This window comes from Aethalodelphis obliquidens, unplaced genomic scaffold (assembly GCF_003676395.1).
Source record: "Aethalodelphis obliquidens isolate GAN/ISIS:26980383/991018 unplaced genomic scaffold, ASM367639v1 scaffold4, whole genome shotgun sequence".
Taxonomy (NCBI): Eukaryota; Metazoa; Chordata; class Mammalia; order Artiodactyla; family Delphinidae; genus Aethalodelphis; species Aethalodelphis obliquidens.
The window spans coordinates 26,314,919-26,341,712 of record NW_020837948.1 but is presented as its reverse complement, the minus strand read 5'-3'; the positions used below and the strand labels follow the sequence as shown (position 1 = coordinate 26,341,712).

General features: G+C 38.7%; 1 protein-coding gene across 1 annotated transcript in view; it reads left to right on the top strand.

Moving 5' to 3' along the window:
- Positions 1 to 26,794, top strand: part of MCC (MCC regulator of Wnt signaling pathway) — a 432,932-nt gene that overhangs the window by 107,622 nt on the left and 298,516 nt on the right. The window lies entirely within an intron of this gene.

Here is a 26,794-nt window from a genome sequence, read left to right as displayed (position 1 = left end):
AACAAGAAAATATTTCATTGAAAGTTTGATCATTGTTTCTGCTTGTACTTTAAAAACATATTCTGTTGAAAACTATGGAACAGCTCAGAATTCCATTATGCTTAGTTTAAACTTTTTTGCCTCTGGATGAATTACTACCGTGATGACCTGTGGGTGAAAAGCTGTTGTCTTCCCTTTTAAGCTAGAGCTGGGGAACGAGGTGGGGTTGGCTGATGACCTGGGCCATGTTGGGGTGACGTGCAGACAGTTTATAAATTAGGGTTGCTATCTAGCCACTGTGTGAAAGGTCCGTAAACCTACCTTGCTCTTTGAAACTGACGTTTGAAACCAGAGGTGGTATAAGCATCTTGACAACTTCATTTACGTCTATTTACAATCTGCTTTGAGGTAGACTAGTGGTTTTCAGACTTTTTGTGTTTGAGGCATATTTTCTAATTCTGACATTTTTGGTGACGTGTTTGAAGGCACTGACAATCCTAAATACATAGCAAAAATTACAGTACAATCATCAGACAAATCCCAATTAAAAGACATTCTGCAGAATACTTGATCAGTACTCTTTGAAATTGTCAAGGATATCGAAAGTAAGGAAAGTCTGAGAAAGAGAAACTCACAGCTAAAAGGAGCCTGAGAAGATCTGACAACTTCTTATTTGTGGTACCCTGGCTGGGACATCAGGTAAAAACTAAGGAAACCTGGATAAATTATGGATTTTAGTTAATAATAATTATCAGTATTGATTCATTAATTGTGACACTGTATCATAATCATGTAAGATATTCATAATAGGGGAAATTGGGCGTGAAGTATGTGAGAACTCTCTGTCCCATCTTTGCAACTTTTCTAAAAAATTTTTAAATATATTAAAAACATACACACACACAATCACTACTATGGTGTAACTATGTCTCATAAAACCTGTAAAAGAACCCATAGTTATTGCACTGTTTGCCACTTGGTCACCCTTCAAGGACATTCTTGCTCAGTTTGAGTAGAACTATTAACTCTCCTAATGTCATCTTCCTGTGTGCCCAGGAGACTAGGCAAGTAGCAGGAAATAAGTCATCTTTCTCTGTCATGGGCCTGGATTTAGGCTCTGCTTTTACAAATAATTTGCAGCAAGTTGAACTTTACTCTTTACTGTATCAGCTCAGCCTTTTTCAAGACAGACACTGATGTGGCAGTACGGGTTATAGCAAGAATCTATGTTACAGACTGATCAAAATTTAGTGGCCCCGCTCTGAAGGGTTCAGGGCTTGAGGCCCACCAGTTTTCTTCAGCAGACCTACTGGTGAAAACAGCAGGAGTTGGCTGTTTCCTACCTCTGCTTGACTTCTTGATTCTTAACCTTTCCAGTAACTGCTTGGATTTTGTTCTGTTCTCCCTTCAATCCTGGTCAGCCCCTGGGCTTCCCACAGCCAGGTTCTCTTTTTGTATTATTGGTGAAGTTTTGGAACTGATGGAACCCTGCCTGTGATGACCTTTGCAGAGGCCAGTTTGAGAAACATTCCCCTTACATGTTGAGCACCCAACCCATGCAGGAGTGTTCACTTTATTAAAAGTCATGACCGGGCTTCCCTGATGGCGTGGTGGTTGAGAGTCCGCCTGCCGATGCAGGGGACGTGGGTTCATGCCCCGGTCCGGGAAGATCCCACATGCCGCATAGCGGCTGGGCCCGTGAGCCATGGCTGCTGAGCCTGCGCATCCGGAGCCTGTGCTCTGCAACGGGAGAGGCCACAACAGTGAGAGGCCCGCATACCGCAAAAAAAAAAAAAAAAAAGTCATGACCTGGGAATTCCCTGGCAGTCTAGTGGTTAGGACTCCACATTCTCACTGCGGAGAGCCCTGGTTCAATCCCTGGTCAGGGAACTAAAATCCCACAAGCCACACAGTACAGCCAAAAAAAAAAATAAAAGTCATGACTCATATACTTACATTTGGCACACTTTTCTGTATATATGTTGTTGATGAAAATAATCAATAAACAACCCAAAATAGTAATAGAAAAGTGTTTTATTTGAACCCAGCTGAGGACTATAGCTCAGAAGACAGCCTCTCAGATAGCTCTGAGGAACTGCCCTAGAGAAGCATGGTTTTCAGCGCAGTTTTATATCTTGTCAGAACAAAGAACATTAAACAAGTCAGGGATACATTCCTTCAAGATTAAAAAAAACACAGATCAGCACGTACATAGCAAGTCAGCATGGTCTTGGCAGCTGGGAAGGGTGTCTTATCATTGAGGGGGTACTAGCATTGGCGTCCCAGAAAGGGAGGCATTTAATCTTTATTTCTAACATAAACATTCTTTACTTCTGGCCCTTTTCTTTATTAATTAAAGCAGATGTACAGTATGTTTGATAGGCCACAAACAGGGTATTTTAGTTAGCATAAAATTCAGGTTAACTCATGTATAAGCCAGAATGACTTCTCCACAACTCAAAATGTGAAAATCTTTTTTATCAATGTTATATGTCTATAAAAGCTTATAATGAACACATAATCAATGGTGGTGACCTATTCAGTAGTATTCATTAGAATACGTTGAATAAGTTTTTTTTTTAAGTTATAACTCCACGAATGAAGAAATAAAGTTGTACATTCTCACTTAAGGTGATTCTTGGTGAGAACCAGACCAAAATGCAAATGCAGGGACTTGCAATCTATGACGATGATTATGTTCTTTATTTTCTCACTGAATTGAAAATGCACAATTTTAAAAATATATTTTATTGAAATATACATGATTTACAATGTGTTAATTTCTGCTGTACAGCTAAGTGATTCAGTTATACATATACATGCATTCTTTTTTATATTCTTTTCCATTATGGTTTATCACAGGATGTTGAATATAGTTCCCTGTGCTATACAGTAGGACCTTGTTGTTTATCCATCCTATATATACAAGTTTGCAACTGCTACCCCAGAACTTCCCCCCATCCCTCCCCCATCCCCCCACCCCTTGGCAACCACAAGTCTGTTCTCTATGTCTGTGAGTCTGTTTCTGTTTCGTAGATATGTTCATTTTTGTTGTATTTTAGATTCCATATATAGGTGATATCATATGATATTTGTCTTCCTTTTTCTGACTTACTTCACTTAGTATGATAATCTCTAGTTGCATCCATGTTGGTGCAAGTGGCATTATTTTAACGGCTGAGTAATACTCCATTGTGTATATATACTACATCTTTATTCATTCATCTGTCAATGGACATTTAGGTTGCTTCCATGTCTTGGCTATTGTAAATCGGGCTACTATGAACATTGGGGTGCATGTACCTTTTAGAATTAGAGTTTTCATCTTTTCTGGATATATGCCCAGGAGTGAGATTACTGGATCATATGGCAACTCTATTTTTAGTTTTTTAAGGAACCCCCATACTGTTTTCCATAGTGGCTATACCATTTTACATTCCCACCAACAATGTAGGAGGGTTCCCTTTTCTCCACACCCTCTCCAGCATCTGTTACTTGTAGACATTTTAATGATGGCCATTCTGACCGGTGTGAGGTGATACCTCATTGTAGTTTTGATTTGCATTTTTCTAATAATGAGCAGCTTTGAGCATCTTTTCATGTGCCTTTTGACTATCTGTATGTCTTCTTTGGAGAAATGTCTATTTAAGTCTTCTGCCCATTTTTCAGTTGGGTTGGTTTTTTTTGTTGTTATTGAGTTGCATGAACTGTTTGTATATTTTGGAAATTAAGCCCTTGTCGGTTACATTATTTGCAAATATTTTCTCCCAGTCCATAAGTTGTCTTTTTGTTTTGTTTATCGTTTCCTTTGCTGTACAAAAGCTTATAAGTTTGATTAGAGCCCATTTGTTTATTTTTACTTTTATGTCTGTGGCCTTGGGAGACTGACCAAGTCTCAGAGAATGTTTTGTCTATGTTTTTTTTAGGATTTTTATGGTGTCATGTCTTATGTTTAAGTCTTTAAGCCATTTTGAGTTTATTTTTGTGTATGGTGTGAGAGTGTGTTCTAACTTCATTGGTTTACAAGCAGCTGTCCAGCTTTCCCACTACTACTTGCTGAAGAGACTGTCTTTTCTCCTTTGTATGTTCTTGCCTCCCTTGTCAAAGATTAATTGTCCAGGGGCTTCCCTGGTGGCACAGTGGTTGAGAGTCCGCCTGCCGATGCAGGGAACACGGGTTCGTGCCCCGGTCTGGGAGGATCCCACATGCCGCAGAGCAGCTGGGCCTGTAAGCCATGGCCGCTGAGCCTGCGCGTCCAGAGCCTGTGCTCCGCAACGGGAGAGGTCACAACAGTGAGAAACCCACGTAACGCAAAAAAAAACAAAAAAGATTAATTGTCCATAGGTGTGTGGGTTTATTTCTGGGCTCTCTATTCTTTTCCATTGATCCATATGTCTGTTTTTGTGCCAGTACCACACTGTTTTGATTACTGTAGCTTTGTAGTACTGTCTGAAGTCTGGGAGAGTTATGCCCCCTACTTTGTTCTTTTTCCTCAGGATTGCTTTGTCTATTCTGGGTCTTTTATGTTGCCATATAAATTTTAGGATTATTTGTTCTAGTTCTGTGAAAAATGTCATAGGTAATTTGATGGGATTGCATTAAATCCGTATATTGCTTTGGGTAATATGGCCATTTTAACAATATTTATTCTTCCAATCCAAGAGCATGGGATATCTTTACATTTCTTTGATTAATCTTCAGTTTCCTTTATTAATGTTTTGTAGTTCTCAGCATACAAATCTTTCACCTCTTTGGTCAGGTTTATTCCTAAGTATTTTATTTTTTTGATGTGATTTTAAAACAAATAGTTTGTTTACATTCCCTTCTGATATTTCATTGTTAGTGGAAAATACACAACTTAAAAATATGATTTAAACTGATAGACCCTTGATAACTCCTTGGACCCTGTGGTAAAGGGACTTTTGAACCCCAATTCTTCATCCTTTCCTATATCTTCACTGTTTGTCATGTGACTTTGGTGTCTTCCTGTCAAATATGTGAGAAATAATAAAAGATTGTTGTTTTAACTATTGTGTTTAGGGTGGTTTGTTTCATAGCAATAGTTAGGATCTGCTCACAGTGGTCCATGGAGCCAGGATCTGCTCACAGTGGTCCATGGAGCCCAGATTGAGAAATACCCCTTATAAGTGGCCAAAGAAAGCAAACAGCCTCTCTAAAGTGCACACTTGGGCAATCCCTTCACTTATAAAACCATATTAAAAGTAATTTATGTTCCTTCTAGAACAAATCCTGAACTAATACAATTAGATTCTGGGGTTTGGGTTTTTTTTTTTTTTTTAAAGTAGCTACTAAGAGCAAAAGGCATTTTATCAGTGCCCAGTTAGGATACAAGAAGCACACACTAATTCACACAGGGAAAGTTTAACATAAAAAGTGATTAACTAGTAGCAGGGGATTACCTACTGAGGAGTCAGGAAAATCTAGTGAATACAGGAATAGTACACATGAAGAGCAGTCACTCCCTCTAAAACTGAGTCAAGTACCCAAGGAAGGAATATATTTGGAAGAGGGCCTCCCTTCACCCAGGGCTGGGATTCAGACCCCCTTGACAAGGAGTGGCTGGTACCCACTGGACGGCAGAGAAATTCCCTGAGATGCCGTGGGCCAGGGTTGGCAGCAGGAAGCCAGCTCTCTGGAGTGTCGGCCCAGCTGGCTGGGATGCCACCCACTGGCGCATCACTGAGAAAGTGCCCACAGAGGAATTCACTGGGAAGCTGCCTACCAGAGTGGTAGCAAAACCCACCAAGAAGTGCCCTAAATGGTGGCACTGAAACTTACTGGGGATGAGTGCCACTGCATGTCCTGTGCTACTGGCCTTGGGAAGAGTCCTGAAGAACCAGCATTCCCTTTCTCCCCCAGTGGCGCTCCAGTGCCTCTGCTGACAGGGGACAAATGTCCATCTTCAGGATCATAAAGCAGGGCAAGGAAAGATGGGTTTGGAGATGAGAGAGATAAACTGATAACTGGCACAGGCATTTTTAACATTGAGAAGCTTCTGATAGCATCCTACACAAGATTTACCTTTCTAAGCATCCCTTCTTTTCTTCTACTACCAAATACCTGTCTTCTTCTCCTTCTGCCAGACACAGTGCCTATTATGACTTTGAGGCTTAACACACTGTTTAAAATGCAAAGGCAACAAGATGATGTTGTGCATAGAAACTTGTGGCAATTAGAGTTTTATCTGAGAAGCAGAATGGCTAACCATGATATAGAATAAAGGATCTACAGAAACAGACTCACAGACATAGAGGATAGACTTGTGATTGCCAAGGGAGAGGAGTGGTGGTGGAAGGATGGAGTGGGAGTTTGGGATTAGCAGATGCAAACTATTATATATAGGATGGATAAACAACAAGGTCCTACTGTATAGCACAGGGAACTATATTCAATATCCTGAGATAAACCAGAATGGAAAAGAATATGAAAAAGAATATATATATGTATAACTGAATCACTTTGCTGTACAGCAGAAATTAATGCAACATTGTAAATCAACTATAATTCAATTAAAAAAAGAATAAAGGATCTATGGTGAAGCAATCTATGCAGGCTGTTGTTCTGCGTCTGTGTTGAGTCTAAAGTTACTCTAGGTCTATCAGATCAGCAGATAAGAAGGAAAGCTGGATGTAGAGGACAGCAGGACAAATGGGAATGCATGAACACAAGTTGAGACCCCATGAGGACAAACTGGAACCCACTTCTATCTCTGAACCGTGTCCAACCCTGATGCTGTGGATGACCCACAGGAGAACTGGCACCCATTATCAGGGAACCACACACACATCTAGCCCGGGACTCAGAGAAGCTGAAGGAGGTGGCCTTGGGAAGTTGGAGTTGCTACAAGTCTGATTCACCAAGGAGGTAAGCAGCAGATTGGCAACAACTTTCAGAGCATAAATAGTATGACTTCTTCACTGCTACCTCTGGCCTTCACATGGAGTGTCTCTCATGTCCAGAGAGAACCATACAGGAAAGAGAACTCTGGGAAACATAGTTCCAGCTTAGCTAAGTTGACTTAGCACCACAGAGCAGCAGAGAAACTGCCAGTGCAATCTGTACTGTATTCCTAAAACTATCAGCAAAACAAAATGAAACACTTTGGTTTAGTAGAGAAGAGATGCAGTGGAAAGGATATACTGCCTGCTTGCTGATGGATTTTCTCTCCAAAGATTTGTATTTCAGAGAAGAGTGCAAGTATAAATTATAATGTTATAGATTCTAAGTAGTGACATATTTAAGTATTATAAAGCATAAAACACAGCTGAAGTTTTATTTTCTAGCTACAACCCTGATAAATTACTGAACAAAGTATCAGTTTCTTCATAGATTCTTGCAGTCATGCTACTTGGTTTTTTAAGTATTTATTACGAAGTTTATTAATTTGTGTTAAGAAAAATATTGATAATTCATTGATAATGATTAATTGTGACTGATTATACTAGAAAAGAAGTCATGTACAAGATAAAAAGTATTTGATTTACAATAGCCAGGACATGGAAGCAACTTAAGTGTCCGTCGACAGATGAATGGATAAAGAAGATGTGGCACATATATACAATGGAATATTACTCAGCCATAAAAAGAAACTAAATTGAGTTATTTGTAGTGAGGTGGTTGGACCTAGAGACTGTCATACAGAGTGAAGTAAGTCAGAAAGAGAAAAACAAATACCGTATGCTAACACATATATATGGAATCTAAAAAAAAAAAAAAAAAAAAGGTTCTGAAGAACCTAGGGGCAGCACAGGAATAAAGATGCAGACATAGAGAATGGACTTGAGGACACGGGGAGAGGGAAGGGTAAGCTGGGACGAAGTGAGAGAGAGACATGGACATATATACACTACCAAATGTAAAATAGGTAGCTAGTGGGAAGCAGTCGCATAGCATAGGGAGATCAGCTTGGTGCTTTGTGACCACCTAGAGGGGTGGGATAGGGAGGGTGGGAGGGAGACGCAAGAGGGAGGGGATATGGGGATATACGTATATATATAGCTGATTTACTTTGTTATACAGCAGAAACTAACACACCACTGTAAAGCAATTATATTCCGATAAAGATGTTAAAAAAAGATACAACAGGATTATTATATTTGAAAAAAAATAAAAATAAAAGCTGCCTTGGGGATCATGTGAACTCAAAATAAAGCTCAACTTTTAGATGAAAAAGAAAAGCTATAAAGTATTTGAACCAATATAGAAAGCTGATGAAAAGTTAAAGTCATCATTCGTCTCCCCATGTCTTCACCAATTTTTTTATGTATCCCTTATTTGCTTTTAATATAAGGAACTTTCCATTTCTTCTTTGGTAGTATTAATTACTGTGATGCTAATGATCCTAATATAATGCTGTGATCATTATGGTACTTGCCAAACTTGGGATTCCCATATTGAAACCTTTGGTCAAGAGGATGTGTCCTGTCTTTGTGGTCGGAGCAAGGCTGATTGTTCTGTCAGCACCCTCTTCTGGACATTGTTCAGAATCAATGAACAGGAAATTCTTAAGCATAGGGCATGCTTATCAACTTTGGGATTTTCAGGAAATTAAGACAGTACAAATGAAACATTGGATTTTTGAGAGTAGCTATGGATAGGTCTAGAATATAGGGTTGATAAAAAAATTTCTTCAGAATCTTGAATTGTCACTTCCAAATGATTGAAAGTGAATTTCAAAATAAATCATCAAGGAGTTTGAAAATTCTTAAAGAGTTATCAAAAATTTGGAAATGGAAGATTACTGGTTACCCTTTCAAAGTCATATTAGAGCTCCTTACAAGTCATCTGAGGCTACAGGAGATGTAACCTCGTTTGGCTTACCTTTTATGAATGGAGGGTAGCAGAATATACCACCCCAAATATGACTATAGGAGTTCAGTGCATGCCACTCTAAAATATGTCATTTTGGCGTTTTGATTATTTTGAGCTGCTGGCACTTGGAAAACCATAAATGCAGAGAGAGGCTTTCTCTGAATTCCCCTTATCTGCCTAAAGACTGATCCTTCAGAAGGAACTCAGATGTCATAGATCCCCTTCCAGGAGTTTCATCAACCAGGAAAGATTGACTTCTTTCAAAGGAGAGGAGAATAGAAGTCAACACCACATCCTCGCAGACTTTGTCACAGATGATCACACCTCCCACCTATTCTTCTAAGGGCCCATGCATCTTTCCTAAAAATCATTTACTCTCCCCTAAGAGTCTTACATTCCCCAACCCTTTCCCTATTAAGATGGTATTTAATCCTGAATTCTAAGCCACCTTGGGGGAGGTACTCTTACCCCCCCACGCACCGCCCCGCTGGGTTTCTCTCAGGTACACATGAGGTATACATATTAGTAAACTCGTTTATTTTTCTCTTGTTAATCTTTTATCATAGAGTCTCAGCTAGGAATTTAGGGGGTAGAGGGAAAATTTTTTTCCTCCCCTACACTGTTAGTTAGGGTCCAGACTCTTCAAATGTGGATGTTAATTTGCAGAAGGTTGATAAATTATCCGTGGTTTTGATAGAGATACAAATTATTTTTGTTGGCAGAAAAGATAACCTTTTGTTAACAGACAACTGTTACATTTTACTTGCCCTGGTGAGACGTTAACCAGTTTTGTAACTGCCATCTTATTCCGGCATTCTTTTTCTTCTCCCCCTTCTGTGAATCAGCTTTATTCTTCTGGGTCCCTCAATGAATTAAATAAATCTTAAGAAAAATGCTTACCCTATATTTATATGAAAGTCCTGTTTTTCTTTTTATGAAAATTATACTTCAACACTGTGTTCTTTTTCTGTTTGCTTACTGCTAGTGAAAATAGAGTAGATAGGAGTTAACAAATGAAGCACTTTACAAGGGTCGTTTCTGTGTAAATTACCTCGTTACCGTAGATTAGGCAGGCCCAGCCAGTCTCTTACTGACTCTCCCTTTCTCATTTATTTTATAGGACTTTAGATCCTTTCATTCTTCTTTGTCTTCCATCCTCACCTCCACACACAGCAACCTCACCTCCTTTCTTTGAAAAAAATCCCCCCACATGGCCCTACCCCCATGTCTTAGGTCCTGAAGCTGGTACTTCCTGTAAAGGAATAGAAAGAAATATAAGGTCCTGTAAATTCTTTATCTCCAAAGAAATTCATTACATCCCCAGGGCAACTAGGAACTGGTAGCATCAAGCTCTGCCTGGTTTTATAAACAAGTCACCTTGGTTCAATCCTTGGTCAGTATGAAGGAGAGTATGGGTGTATATGCAAAGCTATCATTTTAGCTCACACTTCTGTTAAGTATGCAGCATGAAAGCATAAGGAAGTTGCCCCCCTACCCCCTGCAACAAAAGGGATGAGAAAGGAAGATTTCTCTGGATATTTATTTGCCTTGTGGGAGATTTCCACAATTGTACAGAGATGATTTATTAAGGTATATTCTAATTCTTCACAAAGATTGAGTTATTAAAAGTCTTCACAGGGGCTTCCCTGGTGGCTCAGTGGTTGGGAGTCCGCCTGCCGATGCAGGGGACACGGGTTCGTGCCCCAGTCCGGGAAGATCCCACATGCCGCGGAGCGGCTGGGCCCGTGAGCCATGGCCGCTGAGCCTGCGCGTCTGGAGCCTGTGCTCCGCAACGGGAGAGGCCACAACAGTGAGAGGCCCGCGTACAGCAAAAAAAAAAAAAAAAAAAAAAAGTCTTCACAAATAATTTTTAATCTCTAAGATACTCGGCAGTCATAAATTTGAGATTAAGCTCTAACATCATATTGAAATGACAATACTCTTTTGGAGAAGAACTTTAAATTTGACAAAGGTCTTTATTTATGAAAATGAAGGTGCTGTTTAAGGATTGTTGCTGTTACTATTATTGCTATTAATATTATAAAACCTGCAAATGCAGGGTCTGTGGTTTACGTTCTGGGTTTTTTTCTGGAGAGCCTCTCTGTTCTTGGTTAGAGGAATCTGAGCTTACTCTTACTTTTTTCCTACTCCTCTTAGCTTAGCTTCTGTTTCCTCCATGTCTTTGTCACAAATGGAAGAACTGACTAACATATATAATGGCCTGAGGAATCCCTTTCTTCCTCACCTATAGTCTGTTCAGACTGTGAAGAGATAATATGACCCTCTTTTTACCAACAAGTTATCATCAACAAGGCATACAAAAAGCAGGCACACCACCCTTCAGAAGCTTTTCATCTTGGGAATGACCAGAGTACCCACACAGCAGATCCTCATACTACTAGGAACAATTGCTCCCAGACATTGCAATTTCATGGACTGATAACACTTCAGAAGATTGAAACTTGCCAAATTTTTATGTTGCTAAAAATCAAAAGCCAATCTATCTACTATCCAGTATCACTATCTACTGTCATTTCATAAAAGAAAGGACTTTTTAGCAACCAAAGATAGGTAGTTATCCTAGATAAGTAAATAAATGAAAAGATACATTTAACATCATGGAAGAAATCACAATTGTTCTTGTTTTTAACATTACTTCACGAACTGATGGGAGTAGCTAAGGATGTGGACTTTAGCACCACACATGGTACTCTTAGGTCTGACTTCGGACAAGTCATTTAGCCTCTTTTAGCATCCGCATTAAGGAAATTAGGAATAATAATACCTTCCTCATATGATTGTCATGGGAACTAAATGGATAATGCATATAAAGTGTTTAATACAATGCCTCATGCAAATAGATGCTCTGTAAACAGTAGTGGTTGTTATGGCTCTTTCCCCCAGCTCATTATCAGAAACAAATTTTTGAGAGTTACTTACAAGTGGATTCATTTGGGGTACAATTTGGAAACAGAAATGTAAAAATTGTGAAGAAATGACTTCTTCCAAGAAGATTTAGAGATATTTATTGAGCACTTTTTTATGAGCTAGGAGCTGTCTCAAAGATATCGTTAAAAATTATAGTAAATGAACTTGTACATAGGGTAGTTTTGGAAATCAGATCGTGAAAAAGCATAATATTATAATTCCTACCTAGAGATAAAAGGGCCCTTAAAAAAAACCCTGGTCTAACCTCTCACTTGAAGAATGGGGGCATGGAGTCCCAGATCAAACTATCTGCTAATGCTAATGTTACACAGGGAGAAGGAGAAGGGAGACTAGAGGGCAGGTGCCCTGACAGCCCTGCACTGACACCACCATGCCCCTGCCATTGGCAGGAGAAGAAGCAGCTGCTGGTGGGAGACGAGGGACCCTTGCATCTCTCCTCACCATATTTGCTATTGGATGCTGGGTCACTCTTCTGCCCTGCTGGGTGGTATCTTCATCCTCAAGTCTCTTTCATGAGCTAATGTTCAGCTAGGACACTCTAGTACAGACAACCATTTGTTCAAAACTTGGCATACTTCTATGCCAGGCCCACTCCTCTCCTGGCTACCTGGTCTTCTCTCTCAGGAGGCCCCTGCCTCCCCATGATTCAACCTCTAAGGGGTGAATGCTGGCCCTGCAGGGGCCCCAGCACCGCTGCCAGCTGGCATCTTGCAAGCGTCTATTCTGTATGCCAGTGGCATTGTCAAATATTGTCAAATATTTTTAATACCTCTTCTGTCCTTTGGGCAGTCTGTTGGACTGAAAACAATAAATCCATTTTTAGGGCCTGATAAGAGTGTGGGAACAGATAGTGAGGTAGTAGGAAGCCATCAAATCTCACTCTCTTAATAATTTACATTATTTTAAAATGATTCTGCTGGATAGTTCAACAGGGGTTCAAGTTTTATTCTGTTTTCTACTGTCTTTGGGGTAAAGATATCTGATTTACCAGGACAAAGGTATTTTGCAAATCTTAAAGTACACACTAGAGGGCAGTGGCCCCATACCTAGACACCTGACAATTTCCACTGTCTGCATTTCTCTGGCCTTCCTGTGTGTAGGGGAGGGAGAGGGGAGTCTCCTCCACATCTTATAAATGCCGTTTACGCCTGAAGTGTTTTCTGAAAATAGACCAGCTGCTTGGCAGCACCCTGTCATTCCTTGTTGTTTCTTTTCCATTCTGCTTCCAATGGTTTATCTCAGTGGGGTTTTAATAACAGAGTTATATTAACATCTTAATGATCTTTCTTTTTTCTAAACACAAGGCGAAGGAGAGATAGGAAAGATACATTCCTAATTTGGAGTATTAACGTTTTCTATCTTTGCATCTTTGTGAATAAAGTCATGAATTAAGAATGAGGAAGAAGAAAGGTACAGTGAGATATTACTGTATATTGCAAATGCAGAGGCTAAAACCATTTATGTGAGTCTGCAGAGCTGCCCCCGTCCCCATAATAACTAAGGAGAATCATGTTTCAGCTCAGCTTTACCTCTCCTGCCTACTTCTAAGTAGGAGAGAGTCCTGCTCACTGGGAGAGGCAAAGCTGACCGGTATAGTCAAGAGCAGGGCTGGGGTGAGGGGACTGAGAGATAGTAGAGCCACTATGCCTGTGGTTGCAGAGCTCTGGGTTAGCAAAGAGAGAAGTTCCAGTGCAGCTGAATAGTGTAATGAAGTTCAAGAGGAAAACAAAGGGACATTGAGAGGTATGTCAGTGGGTTATTTATGCATCTGCCTTTGATGGAATCTGAGGAACCTAAATAAAGATTTGATTTATTTTTAATTACTTTTGGTTGTTGGACTGTTTCTTTGAAAAGAATAACCCTCTAAAACTGGATTATGTGAGTCCCTTAATTTATAGGCATATCTCAGAGATATTGCAATTCCAGACCACGGCAATAAAGCAAGTATCAGAATTAAGTGAATCACATGAATGTTTTGGTTTCCCAGTGCATATAAAAGTGATCTTTACACTTTACTGTAGTCTATTAAATGTGCAATAGCATTAGGTCTAAAAAACCAATGTACATACCTTAATTAAAAAATACTTTATTGCTAGAAAGTGCTAACCATCACCTGAGCCTTCAGCAAGTCTTAGTAGTAACATCAAAGATCACTGATCACAGATCACATAACAAATATAATAATAACTTAAAAGTTTAAAATATTGCCAGAATTACCAAAATGTGGCACATAGAAACGAAGTGAGCAAATGCTGTTGGAAAAGTGGCACCTACAGACTTGTTGCCACAAACCTGCAATTTGTAAAAAAATGCTGTATCTTTGAAGGGCAGTAAAGCAAAGCACCATCAAATGAGGTATGCCTGTATAAATGTTTTATATTGAATGAATTTGCAGCAGTTTGTTTTTGAATTTGTGAAATCTAAAGCAGTTGTGTTCCTTTATATTTATTTTTAAGTGTTTGTTCACTAAGTTTACTCTTAAACACAGGAGGGAGATAAGATATGCTTCTTTGGATTCACCCAACCAGGTCTTGGGTGGGAGAAGGAACACCTAGACCCTCGTAGCAGCCTGTGCTCTGCAACAGGCTGCGACATGGGACTCCCTCTGCATTTCTCTTGGTGTTGCTAATGTTTATTGAGCATTTACTATATACTACATGTTGTGTTAAGTGTCTTGCATAGAATTATCTTGCTTAATTCTCACAACAACCTTATGCCATATGCATGGTTATGATCCCTGTTTTACAGATGAGGAACCTGAGGATTAGAGAGGCTGCCTGGGATGAAACAGTGAGGATGCAGCAGGCTGAGGTTTGAACTCAGGTTTGCCTGCCTCTGACCTTATAACCATCATTTATGTGCCCCTAAAGGACAGAGCAAAGCTGCAGGCAGTTCCATCATGAAATCATCCCTCCTGACCAACCTTACAGAGGGCAGTGCTATCTCACACACCCTGAACTGGGGATGGGTTCTTGATCTTTTTCCTTCAGAGGACAGAAATGATGCCCTGGCTGTTCTGGGGATAGCCTGGGCCACCACACACACACACAGAGACACTGGTTAGGTTTTCATTTCTCTGACTTTATATGACATTGTCACTGGAGAAAAATTAAAACTCCTGGTGGATTTATGTTGGGGCCTCCTGACACGGTTATGTAGGTACTTATGCTGAGATGGCAGGGGAGATCAGCATTAAATGCTGAGAGAAATGCTCCTGCCATTTTGATGCAGTTAGAGGCATCTATCAAAGATGCATTTGGAACCCAGAAACCTCAATCTTGTTGCCAAGAATGCTGTAGGCTTTCTTCAGCTAGACTTAAAGGTGGAGAGAAAAAGTAGTTAGTGGAAACAGAGGTGGACCCCACCTTAACTTGACAGTAGATTCTTCAGGGGCAGAGGAGTCATCCCTTGCCCAGTCCCGTCTCCCTTGGTCTTTGAGGTAATAGTCCTTGTGCCACAGATGAAGGCAAAACCTTCTTGTAGAGACAGAAGCAGGTAGAAGGACTTATGTGTCCGTACTATTACTACTAATCATAATTGGTCACATTTGTTAAGTGTTTATTATGTGCTGGATATTGATGAAAGGGCCTTGCCTGTATCATCTCATCTACTCCTTAGATGGTCAGCCCCTCTTTCAAGCTTGACCCCTCCCCCAACTATCACTTACTCTGCTATTTATTTCTTCCAGGGGAGGGAGAAGGTACTGCTTATTTGTAACATTGGCATTCATACAAGCTCAAGAAGTAAACGTTGCCAATGACTAAGGCACAAAAGGATCAGCAGATCTATGAATTAGGGTGTCAATTACACTTCTACTGAGAAGAATAATTTGCTAGTTTTTAGATCTTATTTCATGTTTACAGACATCAGTATGTTTTATACTAAAATAATAATAATAATAATTAGTAGTAGTAGTCATATTGTAATAACCCAAACGTCAGCTGCCCCTTTGTCCTTCAGTTTCAGCATCTGTGCCATCTCTGGTTTTGCCCCATTGCAACCCAGATTTGGAACCCAGAGAGAAGAATCTATGATCATAAAAGAATTGGTGAGCAATTTTGATTTTAGAAAGGGAAGAAGTCATGGAGGAGATCTATTATCACACCACCGCCCCACACACACACCCCTCTTGTTAAGCAAGGAGCCTAAGTCCATATTAGGCACCTCTGTCCTCTAGAGACCCTCTCTGTCCCAGATCTGAGGCTTTTCTCTCTATGATCTACACCCTTCTCCCCCAGCAGTGCCCTTGCTCACTCTTCTCTATGTCCTTCTTTTTCTTAGGTGGGATGCAAATTGCTCTCCTAATAGGTTATAGTTTATAAACCATCTTTTGTTACTAAACATGTCCTTAGCATCTTATGCTTCCACCTTCGTGGTTTTGAGGTGTTCCTTACAAAGAAACTCCTTACAAGAAATTCTAGGATATTACATTTTCATTCCATTATAGAAATCAGCATTACTAAGACAGAATTCTTAAATGAGGGACTATTTACAGAATCTTAATTCTAAATAGTCTGATATAGTCCAACCCAATTCAGATATCTTACATTTAACAATACTTGAAGGAGTTCATTAGCATGGGAATTTATGAAGATGATAAAAATAGTGTTGGGAATGACCAAATCCATACTCTGTAGTGAGAACCATAGAAAATTCTCTATAAACTTAATATGGGGACTTCCCTGGTGGCGCAGTGGTTAAGAATCCACCTGCCAGTGTAGGGGACAGGGGTTCAAGCCCTGGTCCAGGAAGATCCCACATGTCACGGAGAAACTAAGCCCGTGTGGCACAACTGCTGAGCCTGTGCTCTAGAGCCCACAAACCACAACTACTGAGCCCACGTGCCACAACTGCTGAAGCCCTCATGCCTAGAGCCCATGGCTCCGCAACAAGAGAAGCCACCGCAATGAGAAGCCCATGCACTGCAACGAAGAGTAGTCCCCACTCCCCACAACCAGAGAAAGCCCGTGAGGAGCAACGAAGACCCAACGCAGCAAAAAACAAACAAACTTAATATGGCACCAAAACGATATATAAATAATACATGGTGATTTCTATAATAATCATACTTCCCCTTTACTATGAAACCAGATGTAACCTTTAAACAGGCAGTCCTGGTTCTGGCTGGGTTCTTCTGTGGGCCCATATTACTCATGTCCCTAGTTTTGACTCATAGTTAGCTGTGAGAAATTCAAACCATATCACATTCAAACACATCTCCACTTGTGTCCACTAATGGATTTAATCAAGACAAAACATCTAGTTTACAACCAAAGGCGTAAATGAAACCCTAATTCATGTATTTGCTCATTGCCTTCCCTCTCCCGCCCTGCCCCCCACACACCCAGAGGCATCTCAGGTTACCTTTTTATAATGCAGTCCAAATTCCCAATTTCACCACAGCTTTCCAGAGTTTAGATACATTAATATCATGTCTCTGTTAGACCCTGTTGGCTAAAAATATTTCCAAAGAATCCAAACAGGTAACTGTAGTATCAGAGTGGTAAAACCATATCAGAGTTGGCTATGGATGGATGTTTAAAAATTCCTGTGAAATTTAACTGTAGTGGCTCCTTTTTAAGCAAAATACATGTTTATGCTCTTAAAAGTTGAATCTGCCTTCAAATTAATTAAACCTCAATTGGAACAGCATCATGCATGGTAATACTTTCCATTAAGTAAATGGATTTTAGTTGTTCAGTAAAATATTGAAGATTAACACTGAGATTTAAGTTTTCCTGGGCTTACAGCACTCATGATTCTGGGCGATTGCCTAAGATAGCAACAAAAGACTTTTCAGGGAAGGCCAAGGAATAATATGAGAATAAGGATGGCTAATGTCCAGAAGTGGAAGAATTTTTACTTAAAACTTGGACTTGGGTCATTAGAAATATAATGAGAGAAACTTAGGCAACCAGGACAACCAGAATTTAATATGTTTGTCTAGATAGGTTTTGTTTTGAGGTTGAAAATTCAGTTTGAACATACTTATTGTATGAATTACTAGTACTGACCCTACAATATATTATAAAGGGGAGTTGTTGACTAGGATTTGTGGTGAGAAGGAACCTCTTTTTCCTATCCCCTATACCTTATTTATCTTAATGTGAAGTATAAAAATGGTGTGAGAACCCTCTACAAAGGGAACAGTCCTCCAGAGAAAGACAAATATGATATGATATCACTTATATGTGGAATCTAAAAAAATGTTACAAATGAACTTATATACAAAACATAGATAGACTCACAGACATTGAAAACAAACTTATGGTTACTAAAGGGGAAAAGCGGGGAAGGGATAAATTGGGAATTTGGGATTAACAGGTACACACTACTATATATAAAATAGATAAACAATAGGGACCTACTGAATAGCACAGGGAACTATATTCAATATTTTCTAATAACTCATAATGGAAAAGAATCTGAAAAAGGATATATATATGTATATGTGTGTGTGTATGTATATATATAACTGAATCATTTTGCTGTACACCTGAAGCATTGTAAATCAACCATACTTCAATAAAGAAAGAAAAATAAAGTAGGGAACAGTCCTCAACATTTATTTTCCTTTTCGAGTGAGCTAAGGGGGTAGGATGAAATTAAGGAAATGAGTATTTGTAAAATGGCAGCTCAGAGTGACAGCTGCAGACTTGAATGAGTTTCCAGCTGCCTTAGGATTCTCAGAAAGAAATAGAGGTAGTATTATTGGTTCCATTTATTTTTTTCTTTACATTTTCTGTGTGTTCAAAGCTACCTAAAACCAGCATCTAAGGTTTTTATAATGGAGAAGAAAAAATCTTCTAAATTTTTAGTCTTTATTTTAGAAGAGTTTGAGAAGGATTGGTATTCATTCTTCTTTGAATCTTTGGTAGAATTCACCAGTGAAGCCATCTGCTTCTGGACTTTTGTTTTAGATCACTGATTTTATCTTCTTATAAGTAATTGGTTTGTTCAGATTTTCTATTTCATCATGATTCAGTCTTGGTACATTCTATGTTACTAGAAATTTATCCATTTCTTCTAGGTTGTCCAATTTGTTAGTGTAGAGTTGTTCATTGTAGTCTCTTATGATCATTTGTATTTCTGTGGTATGAGTTTAATATCTCCTCCTTCATTTCTGATGTTATTCATTTGTGTCCTCTCTTTTTTTCCTGGGAAAACTAGCTCAGAGATTTTCAGTTTTGTTTATCTTTTCAAAGAACTAACTTTTAGTTTCATTGACCTTTTCTATTGTCTTTTTAGTCTCTATTTCATTTTTTTCTGCTCCAATCTTTGTTATTTCCTTCCTTCTACTAACATGGGGCTTCATTTGTTCTTCTTTTTCTAGTTCCTTCAGGGATAAACTTAGGTTACTTATTTGAGACTTTTCTTGTTTCTTGAGATACACATTTATCACTATGAACTTCCCTCTTACAACTGCTTTTGCTGCATCCCATAAATTTTGGTATATTACATTTACATTTCATTTGTCTCAAGGTATTTTTTGTATCTCTTTTGATTTCTTTTTTTGACCCGTTGGTTGTTCACTATCATGTTGTTTAATCTCCACATATTTGTGGATCCAATTTTCTTCATGTAATTAATGTCTAGTTTCATACCATTGTGGTTGGAAAAGATACTTGATGATGATTTCAGTCCTTTTAAATTTATTAAGACTTCTATTGTGGCCTAACATATGATCTATCTTGGAAAATGTTCCATGTGCACTTGAGCAGAATGTGTATTCTGTTGCTTTTGGATGGAACACTCTTAAATACCTGTTAAGTACATATGGTCTAACGTGTCATTTAAAGCTGATGGTGCCTTATTGATTTTCTGTCTGTATGATCAATACATTGATGTAGTGGGGTATTAAAGTCTCCTATTATTATTGTATTCATCTCTATTTCTCTCTTTAGATCTATTAATATTTGCTTTGTACACTTAGGTGCTCCTATGTTAGTTATGTAAATATTTACAAATGTTATATCTTCTTGTTGGATTGACCGCTTTATCATTATGTAATGGCCTTCTTTGTCTCTTATTACGGTCTTTGTTTTAAAGTCTATTTTGTCTGATATAAGTATAGCTATTCCCGTTTTCTTTTCGTTTCTATTTGCATGGAATATCTTCTTCCTATCTTTCACTTTCAGTCTCTGTGTGTCCTTAAATCTAAAGTGAGTCTCTTTGAGACTAGATATCAATTACAGGAAAAAATCTGTAAAACATACAAACACATGGAGGCTAAACAGTACACTACTAAATAACCAAGAGATCACAGAAGAAATCAAAGAGGAAGTCAAAAAATACCTAGAAACAAATGACAATGAAAACACCACGACCCAAAACCTATGGGATGCAGCAAAAGCAGTTCTAAGAGGGAAGTTTATAGCAATACAATCCTACCTCAAGAAACAAGAAACATCTCAAATAAACAACCTAACCTTAAACCTAAAGCAATTAGAGAAAGAAGAACAAAAAAACCCCCAAAGTTAGCAGAAGGAAAGAAATCATAAAGATCAGATCAGAAATAAATGAAAAAGAAATGAAGGAAACAATAGCAAAGATGAATAAATCTAAAAGCTGGTTCTTTGAGAACATAAACAAAATTGATAAACCATTAGCCAGACTCATCAAGAAAAAAAGGGAGAAGACTCAAATCAATAGAATTAGAAATGAAAAAGGACAAGTAACAACCTACACTGCAGAAATACAAAGGATCATTAGAGATTACTACAAGCAACTATATGTCCATTGTGGACAACTATATGCCCACAAAGTGGACAACCTGGAAGAAATGGACAAATTCTTAGAAAAGCACAACCTTCCGAGACTGAACCAGGAAGAAACATAAAATAGAAACCAATCACAAACACTGAAATTGAAACTGTGATTAAAACTCTTCCAACAAACAAAAACCCAGGACCAGATGGCTTCACAGGTGGATTCTATCAAACATTTAGAGAAGAGCTAACACCTATCCTTCTCAAACTCTTCCAAAATATAGCAGAGGGAGGAACACTCCCAAACTCATTCTAAAAGGCCACCATCACCCTGATACCAAAACCAGACAAAGATGTCACAAAAAAAGACTACAGGCCAATATCACTGATGAACATAGATGCAAACATCCTCAACATAATTCTAGCAAACAGAATCCAACAGCACATTAAGAGGATCATACACCATGATCAAGTGGGGTTTATCCCAGGAATGCAAGGATTCTTCAATATACGTAAATCAATCAGTGTGATACACCATATTAACAAATTGCAGGATGAAAACCATATGATCATCTCAGTAGATGCAGAAAAAGCTTGTGACAAAATTCAACAGCCATTTATGATAAAAACCCTCCAGAAAGTAGGCATAGAGGGAACTTACCTCAACATAATAAAGGCCATATATGACAAACCCACAGCCAACATCGTTCTCAATGGTGAAAAGTTGAAACCATTTCCACTAAGATCAGGAACAAGACAAGGTTGCCCACTCTCACCACTGTTATTCAACACAGTTTTGGAAGTTTTAGCCACAGCAATCAGAGAAGAAAAAGAAATAAAAGGAATCCAAATCAGAAAGAAGAAGTAAAACTGTCATGTTTGCAGATGACATGATACTATACATAAAGACTCCTAAAGATGCTACCAGAAAACTACTAGAGCTAATCAGTGAATTTGGTAATGTAACAGGGTACAAAATTAATGCACAGAAATTTCTTGCATTCTTATACACTAATGATAAAAAATCTGAAAGAGAAATTAAGGAAACACTCCCATTTACCATTGCAACAAAAAGAATAAAATACCTAGGAATAAACCTAACTAAGGAGACAAAAGACCTATATGCAGAAAACTATAAGACACTGATGAAAGAAATTAAAGATGATACAAACAGATGGAGAGATATACCATGTTCTTGGATTGGAAGAATCAACATTGTGAAAATGACTATACTATCCAAAGCAATCTATAGATTCAGTGCAATCCCTATCACTACCAATGGCATTTTTCACAGAACTAGAACCAAAAATTTCACAGTTTGTATGGAAACATAAAAGACCCCAAATAGCCAAAGAAATCTTGAGAAAGAAAAATGGAGCTGGAGGAATCAGACTCCCTGAATTCAGACTTTACTGCAAAGCTACAATCATCAGGACAGTATGATACTGGCACAAATACAGAAATATAGATCAATGGAACAGGATAGAGAGCCGAGAGAAAAACTCATGCACATATGGTCACCTTGTTTTTGATAAAGGAGGCAAGGATATACAATGGAGAAAAGACAGTCTCTTCAATAAGTGGTGCTGGTAAAACTGGACAGCTACATGTAAAAGAATGAAATTAGAACACTCCCTAACACCATACACAAAAATAAATTCAAAATGGATTAAAGACCTAAATGTAAGGCCAGACACTATCAAACTCTTAGAGGAAAACATAAGCAGAAGACTCTATGACATAAATCATAGCGAGATCCTTTTTGACCCACCTCCTAGAGAAATGGAAATGAAAACAAAAATAAACAAATGGGACCTAATGAAATTTAGAAGTTTTTACATAGCAAAGGAAACCATAACCAAGACAAAAAGGCAACCCTCAGAATGGGAGAAAATATTTGCAAATGAAGCAACTGACAAAGGATTCATCTCCAAGATATACAAGCAGCTCATGTAGCTCAATATCAAAAAACAAACAACCCATTCCAAAAATGGGCAGAAGACCTGAATAGACATTTCTCCAAAGAAGATATACGGATTGCCAACAAACACATGAAAGGATTCTCAACATCACTAATCATTATAGAAATGCAAATCAAAACTACAATGAGGTATCACCTCACACCGGTCAGAATGGCCATCATCAAAAAATCTACGAACAATAAATGCTGGAGAGGGTGTGGAGAAAAGGGAACCCTCTTGCACTGTTGGTGGGAATGTAAGTTGATTCAGCTACTATGGAGAACAGTGTGGAGGTTCCTTAAAAAACTAAAAATAGAACTACCATATGACCTAGCAATCCCACTATTGGGTATATACCCTGAGAAAACCATAATTCAAAGAGTCATGTACCACGATATTCATTGCAGCTCTATTTACAATAGCCAGGACATAGAAGCAACCTAAATGTCCATCGACATATGAATGGATAAAGAAGATGTGGCACATATATACAATGGAATATTATTCAGCATAAAAAGAAATGAAATTGAGTTATTTGTAGTGAGGTGGATGGACCTAGAGCCTGTCATACAGAGTGAAGTAAGAAAAACAAATACCATATACTAACACATATATATGGAATCTAAAAAAAAAAAAAAAATGTTCTGAAGAACCTAGGGGCAGGACAGGAATAAAGATGCAGACATAGAGAATGGACTTGAGGACACAGGGAGGGTGAAGGGTAAGCTGGGACAAAGTGAGAGACTGACATGGACATATATACACTACCAAATGTAAAACAGATAGCTAGTGGGAAGCAGCTGCATAGCACAGGGAGATCAGCTCCGTGCTTTGTGTCCACCTAGAAGGGTGGGATAGGGAGAGTGGGAGGGAGACGCAAGTGGGAAGAGAAATGGGGTATATGTGTATGCATAATGATTCACTTTGTTATAAAGCAGAAACTAACACACCATTGTAAAGCAATTATACTCCAATAAAGATGTTAAAAAATGTTATTGTAAAAAAAGTTAAAAAAAGATATAGCAGGTCTCTTGTAAGCAGTGTATAGACATGTCTTTTTCTTTTTAGCCATTCATCAACTCTATGTCTTTGATTGGAGATTTTAATCCATTTATAGTTAAAGTAATTATTGATAAGTATGTGCTTATTACCATTCTGTTTATTGTTTTCTGGCTTTCTTGTGGTTCCTCTCTGTTCCTTTCTTTTCCTCTTGCTCTCTTCCTTTGTGGTTTGATGACTTTCTTTAGTGGTATATTTGTATTTCTTTCTTACCTTTTGTATTTTTACTACAGATTTTTGCTTTTTGGTTACCATGAAGCTTACGTATAACAACTTATATTTATCACAGTCTATTTTAAGTTGATAACAACTTAAGTTTGATTCCACTGTAAAGTTCAACATTATTACTCTCCCCTCCCATGTTTTATGGGGTTTTTTTCATCTTTTTATCTTGTGTACACCTTAACTGATTATTTTAATCATAGTTATTTTAACTATTTTTGTTTAACTTTCAAACCAGCTTTATAAGTGATTAATCCATTACCTTTACTATATATTGACCTTTCCAGTAAGATTTATTGTATTATATGTGTTCTTGTTACTAATCAGTTCCCTTTCTTTTCAACTTAAAGGCATTCATTTAACATGTCTTGTAAGGCTGCTTTAGTGGTGATGAACTCCTTTAGCTTTTTCTTGTCTGGAAAACTCTATCTCTTCTTCACTTCTGACAACAACTTTGCCAAATAGAGTATTCTTGGTTAGAAGTTTTTTTCATTCAGCACTTTGAATATTTCATGCCACTGCCTTCTGGCCTGCAAAGTTTCTGCTGAAAAATCTGCTGCTAGCTTTATGGGGGTTCCTTTGTACCTAACAGGCTGTTTTTCTCTTGCTGCTTTTAATATTCTCTCCTTGTCTTTTAACTTTTGACGTTTTAATTATAATGTGTTTTGGTGTGGATCTTTTTGGCATCCTTTTATTTGGAACTCTTTGGGCTTCCTAGATCTGGATGTCTGTTTCCTTCCCCGGGTTAGGGAAGTTTTCAGTCATTATTACTTCAAATGAGATTTCTGCCCCTTTCTCTCTTCTCTTTCTGGGAGCCCTATGATGTGAATATTGGTCCATTTGATGTTATTCCATAAGTCTCTTAAGCTATTTTCACTTTTTTTCATTCTTTTTTCCTTTTGCTGCTCTGGTTGAGTGAGTTTTACTGCCTTCTTTGAGTTAACTGATCCTTTCTTCTCCTTCATCTAGTCTGCTCTTAAACTCCTCTAGTGTATTTTTTGTTTAGTTTTTGTATTCTTTAGCTCTGTGACTTCCATTTGGTAGTTTCTTATATTTTCCATCTTTTTGTTGAAATTCTCACTGTGTTCATTCATTCTTCTCTCCAGTTCAGTGAGTATCTTTATAACAAATATTTTGAACTTTTTATCTGGTAAATTATTATCTCCATTTCATTAAGACCTTATCTTATTCTTTCATTTGGAACATATTCCTCTCTTTGATTCTTTATGGTGGTTTCTATACAGTAGATGAAACAACCACTTCGTCCCATCTTGAAGGAGTGGCCTTGTGTAGGAGATGAACGTTCTCATTCAACCCTGCCTCAGCTCATGGTTGTCTCTCAAAACTCTGTGCTTGTCCAAGCAGTCTTTTATATTTTTAATAGCTCCAAGTAGCTCAGGATGTGCCAACAGCTCTCAATGTCCCAGAGGGAAGGCATTCAGCACCTACATTCAATTTGACTGAAAGTCAGACACTCAGGCATCAGCTTTTAAAAGTATTCAAATATATACAGTCCTGTGAGACTGTAGCATAAGCCTCACTGGCCACCAGAGGTAAATGATCAATGGGCATTCCCTGGGCAGCAGTCACAAAAACCAGGGCACCAAACACAAAACCAGGATACCAGGTGCATGTAAAACTCCCCTCCAGGAGACTCTGACACTCTGGAGTGTGGCAGAGGGTGAGTGCAGAGTTAGTGCCCACCCTCTGAGGTCTCTGGGAAGGATTAGAGTGGCCCCAAGGTGTATGCCTAGCCAGAAGCCTTTCCCTCAGGCCACAGTCATGATCATCAGCTAGAAGGCCTTCTTCACAGAAAGACCAAGCTCCTGAGCCTGCTACTTCTTGCTGTGCCCTGGATGTCATAGCTGTTTAAGAGCACTTTTTCCGTTGGTCCCAATCCTAGGGGACCCACGAGTGTAAGTCCCAGTGGACACCAGTGCCAGGCAATGTAGAGTTGTCCCCTGGCAGCAGTCACAAAAACTGGAGCAACAGACAGGGATATTAACTCCTTTCTGAGTGACATCAATTATTATACCCCCATGGGACCAGGAACTCAAGCTCCCCTGGCTTCCAGGGTGGGCAGTCAAGAGCCATCCCCTAGGTGGCAGTCTTAAAAACTGGGGCACCAGATACTTGCAAAAGCTCCCCTTTAGGAGACACTGGTGCTCTGGAGCACAGCAAAGGGAGAATGCAAATACAGTGCCCACCAGTCTCCATCCCAGAGATTGTTGAATTAGATGCCTGCCCCTCAGACCAATGCTTTTATATTAGCAGGTGAGCCTCCTTTACTAAGTCTGAGCGCCATCGGCTGCCTCTGAAGTGGGCCCAGGGATAGGTGAGTCCAAGCACTTGAGCCCTTTAAGAATGGCTTCTCAGATGGCTAGAGTCTTGTAGGTCTCAGAACACAAGCCTTGTTGTTTTTCAAAGCCAAATGTGTTTAGGGCTTGTCACCATCTTGAACCAGAAATCTTCCAAACTCATTTTACAAGGCCAGCATTACCCTGAAACCAAAACCAGACAAGGATGGCTCAAGGAAAGAAAATTACAGGCCAGTATCCCTGATGAACAGAGATGTGGAAATTCTCATCAAAATATTAGCAAACCAAATTTAGCAATACAGTAATAGGATAGCAATACAGTAATACACCACAATCAAGAGGGATTTATTCCAGGGATGCAGGGATGCTTCAACATCCATAAATCAGTCAGTGTGATACATCACATTAACAAAATGAAGGATGAAAATCATATGATCATCTCAAGCGATGCAGAAACAGCTTTTGACAAAATTCAACATCCATTCACAATAAAAACTCTCAACAACGTGGGTATAGAGGGAACTTACCTCAATGTAATAAAGGTCATATGTGACAAGTCTACAGCTAACATCACACTCAATGGTGAAAAGCTGAAAGCTTTTCCACTAAGATCCAGAACAAGACAAGGATTGTACATATGTACACATTCTTACCACTTTTATTCAACATGGTATTGGAAGCCCTAGCCAGAGCAATTAGGCAAGAAAAAGAAATAAAAGGAATCCAAATTGGAAAGGAAAAAGTAAAATTGTCACTATTTGAAGTT